The sequence below is a fragment of the Nomia melanderi genome, unplaced genomic scaffold (genome assembly GCF_051020985.1).
Source record: "Nomia melanderi isolate GNS246 unplaced genomic scaffold, iyNomMela1 scaffold0224, whole genome shotgun sequence".
Lineage (NCBI taxonomy): Eukaryota > Metazoa > Arthropoda > Insecta > Hymenoptera > Halictidae > Nomia > Nomia melanderi.
The window spans coordinates 47,501-52,500 of NW_027475339.1; positions in this window are offsets into that span (position 1 = coordinate 47,501).

Below are 5,000 nucleotides of genomic sequence, written 5' to 3' on the forward strand. Positions count from 1 at the left end.
ACGTTAAAAACGTGTTCGGGCTGCCTTTTTATCCATGGATTAAGCGCCGAAAAAATTTTAAAACGCATAATAAAAAAGTTTATTCTTGACCGCAGGGACTTAGAAAAATTTCGGGTCGCCCCGTTCGACCTGCTGGCATTACCGCGCGGCCTGGACAGCCCGCTTCGACCGATACATTTTTTTCATTTTCAGAGAAAAAAAAATTTTTGTCAATTTTTTCAACCTTAAAAACGTTAATAAACTGCACTCTTATGCACGGATTAAGCATTGAAAAATTTTTAAAACATGTAATAAAAAAGTTTATTCTTGACCGTTCGGACTTAGAAAAATTTCGAGTACCCCGGATCGCCTGCTGGAATTACCGCACGGCCTGGACAGCCCGCATCGACCGATACATTTTTTCCATTTTCAGTGAAAAAAAAATTTTTGTCAATTTTCTCAACGTTAAAAACGTTAATAAACTGCGTTTTTATGAGTGGATTAAACATTGAAAAAATTTTGAAATATGTGATGAAAAAGTTTACTCTTGACCGTTCGGACTTAGAAAAATTTCGAGTACCTCGGATCGCCGGCTGGAATTACCGCACGGCCTGGACAGCTCGCATCGACCGATACATTTTTTCCATTTTCAGTGAAAAAAAAATTTTTGTCAATTTTCTCAACGTTAAAAACGTTAATAAACTGCGTTTTTATGCGTGGATTAAACATTAAAAAAATTTTGAAATATGTGATGAAAAAGTTTACTCTTGACCGTTCGGACTTAGAAAAATTTCGAGTACCTCGGATCGCCTGCTGGAATTACCGCACGGCCTGGACAGCCCGCATCGACCGATACATTTTTTCCATTTTCAGTGAAAAAAAAATTTTTGTCAATTTTCTCAACGTTAAAAACGTTAATAAACTGCGTTTTTATGCGTGGATTAAACATTAAAAAAATTTTGAAATATGTGATGAAAAAGTTTACTCTTGACCGTCGGGACTTAGAAAAATTTCGAGTACCCCGGATCGCCTGCTGGAATTACCGCACGGCCTGGATAGCCCGCATCGACCGATACATTTTTTCCATTTTCAGTGAAAAAAAAATTTTTGTCAATTTTCTCAACGTTAAAAACTGCGATAAACTGCGTTTTTATGCGTAGATTAAACATTGAAAAAATTTTGAAATATGCGATGAAAAAGTTTACTCTTGACCGTCGGGACTTAGAAAAATTTCGAGTACCCCGGATCGCCTGCTGGCATTACCGCACGGGCTGGACACCTCGCTCCGACGAATCGGTTTTTTCCATTTTTTTTGAAAAATAAATTTTTGTAATTTTTTTTAATGTCAAAAACGTTAATAAACGTCATGTTTACGCATGGATTAAACATTGAAATAATTTTAAAACACTTATTAAAAAAGTTGGTGTCGACCGTGGGACTTAGAAAAATTTCGGGAAGTCCGATTCGCCTGCTGGAATTACCGCACGGGCAGGACACCTCGCTCCGACGAATCGGTTTTTTCCATTTTTTTTGAAAAATAAATTTTTGTAATTTTTTTTAACGTTGAAAACGTTAATAAACATCATGTTTACGCATGGATTAAACATTGAAATAATTTTAAAACGCTTATTAAAAAAGTTGGTGTCGACCGTGGGACTTAGAAAAATTTCGGGAAGTCCGATTCGCCTGCTGGAATTACCGCACGGGCTGGACACCTCGCTCCGACGAATCGGTTTTTTCCATTTTTTTTGAAAAATAAATTTTTGTAATTTTTTTTAATGTCAAAAACGTTAATAAACGTCATGTTTACGCATGGATTAAACATTGAAATAATTTTAAAACACTTATTAAAAAAGTTGGTGTCGACCGTGGGACTTAGAAAAATTTCGGGAAGTCCGATTCGCCTGCTGGAATTACCGCACGGGCTGGACACCTCGCTCCGCCGAATCGGTATTTTCCATTTTTCTTGAAAAATAAATTTTTGTAATTTTTTTTAACGTTGAAAACGTTAATAAACATCATGTTTACGCATGGATTAAACATTGAAATAATTTTAAAACGCTTATTAAAAAAGTTGGTGTCGACCGTGGGACTTAGAAAAATTTCGGGAAGTCCGATTCGCCTGCTGGAATTACCGCACGGGCAGGACACCTCGCTCCGACGAATCGGTTTTTTCCATTTTTTCCGAAAAATAAATTTTTGTAATTTTTTTTAATGTTAAAAACGTTAATAAACTTCATGTTTACGCATGGATTAAACATTGAAATAATTTTAAAACACTTATTAAAAAAGTTGGTGTCGACCGTGGGACTTAGAAAAATTTCGGGAAGTCCGATTCGCCTGCTGGAATTACCGCACGGGCTGGACACCTCGCTCCGCCGAATCGGTTTTTTCCTTTTTTTCCGAAAAATAAATTTTTGTAATTTTTTTTAATGTTAAAAACGTTAATAAACTTCATGTTTACGCATGGATTAAACATTGAAATAATTTTAAAACGCTTATTAAAAAAGTTGGTGTCGACCGTGGGACTTAGAAAAATTTCGGGAAGTCCGATTCGCCTGCTGGAATTACCGCACGGGCAGGACACCTCGCTCCGACGAATCGGTTTTTTCCATTTTTTCCGAAAAATAAATTTTTGTAATTTTTTTTAATGTTAAAAACGTTAATAAACTTCATGTTTACGCATGGATTAAACATTGAAATAATTTTAAAACACTTATTAAAAAAGTTGGTGTCGACCGTGGGACTTAGAAAAATTTCGGGAAGTCCGATTCGCCTGCTGGAATTACCGCACGGGCTGGACACCTCGCTCCGCCGAATCGGTTTTTTCCTTTTTTTCCGAAAAATAAATTTTTGTAATTTTTTTTAATGTTAAAAACGTTAATAAACTTCATGTTTACGCATGGATTAAACATTGAAATAATTTTAAAACGCTTATTAAAAAAGTTGGTGTCGACCGTGGGACTTAGAAAAATTTCGGGAAGTCCGATTCGCCTGCTGGAATTACCGCACGGGCAGGACACCTCGCTCCGACGAATCGGTTTTTTCCATTTTTTCCGAAAAATAAATTTTTGTAATTTTTTTTAATGTTAAAAACGTTAATAAACTTCATGTTTACGCATGGATTAAACATTGAAATAATTTTAAAACGCTTATTAAAAAAGTTGGTGTCGACCGTGGGACTTAGAAAAATTTCGGGAAGTCCGATTCGCCTGCTGGAATTACCGCACGGGCTGGACACCTCGCTCCGCCGAATCGGTTTTTTCCTTTTTTTCCGAAAAATAAATTTTTGTAATTTTTTTTAATGTTAAAAACGTTAATAAACTTCATGTTTACGCATGGATTAAACATTGAAATAATTTTAAAACGCTTATTAAAAAAGTTGGTGTCGACCGTGGGACTTAGAAAAATTTCGGGAAGTCCGATTCGCCTGCTGGAATTACCGCACGGGCAGGACACCTCGCTCCGACAAATCGGTTTTTTCCATTTTTTTTGAAAAATAAATTTTTGTAATTTTTTTTAATGTTAAAAACGTTAATAAACTTCATGTTTACGCATGGATTAAACATTGAAATAATTTTAAAACGCTTATTAAAAAAGTTTACTCTTGACCGTGGGGACTTAGAAAAATTCCGGCTTGCACGGATTCGACCACTCTGTTTTTCGGAGTTTCTGAGAAAAATAAATTTTTGTAATTTTTTTCATTATGATTTCTGAGTTCTCCCAGTAGTTTAATGTAAGGATTAAGCATTTAAAAATTTTTAAATCGAATATTAAAAAAGTTTACTCTTGCAATTTTTGGAAAAAAAAAATTCTAAAAAATTTTTCTTTCGGTGGAAACTAACGTTTAATATGTACAATAACGATTTATCGAATAAAAATCGTATGTTAATATATGTTCGAATCGACCATAGTTTCAGCGGCTAAGTACCAGCAGCCCGGCCGGTTGGTCTGTACGCGCGGCAGTTTACCACCATAAGCGCCCGTGCTGAGCGGCCGGCGCCGCGGTCGTCGCGGCCGCCCGTTTGGTTACTATAAGAGAGCACGTCGGTTCGAGCGGACCGGTCGGCGCAGCGGCGGGCGAGCGGCTATTCTACGATCTCGGTCGAGAAGCAGTCGTTCAGCTCCTCGAGGTCCATTCCTCGACTGTTCTGTACCGCGTTCCGTTGCGAATTTTTCTCTACACAGCATGACCACGGGTCGGTGTCTCAGACCGAATGGCCCTTATGTGGTAAGCCCAGAATGTTGGGTTGGATACAACGTATATTCGTTATACTTGTACGACTCTCACATCAACTCTCAGAAACCCAAAAGGGGTTTTCTATCCGAGCGAAAATATATTTTTCGTATACAAAAATTTAATGGCAAAGACCAAACGAAATACTACACACAAAAAGGGGCGACGAACAAAAATTGTTCGAATGAAATATAATATATACATATAAAATTGAGGTGTCCTAAGAGAGAAATACATAAACTAAGAGGTATATATTATAAGAAATATATATTATTTCTGGGCAAAGAAGAGAGAACGAAAAGAAGAGTATGATCTTTAACGCGAGGGCCTCGACATGGGTACGCCTAGCATGGTTCGCGCTTTCTCGATATGTCCAGCATGTTAACGTACGCGGTCTTCGGACTTCGTGCGTTATGTCCGTGCTTACACGATGGAGAGCGCTCGAGCATACGTGCTTACAAACCTGAAAGTCGATGTGACATCCGAGATTCTTTTTCTTCTAAAAAGATCTCGGAGAGATACACGGGAGAGTTTGAAATTTTTGGAGGTCCTCCTGATGTATATGCGCGGATATACCCATGTGGTAATTCGTGCGGAGTTGGTAATCTAATAGTGGAGCGAAATTTACCAACTCGAAAGAGAAGAGAGAAGAGAGAAGAGAGTAGAGAGAAGAGAGAGGAGAAAGAGAACTGTCTTAAAGACGAGAAAAAGTATCGTCGATCCGACTCTTAAGGGGAGAGAGTCGGCGACTAAGATATATATATACATACATATTTTTGCTTCG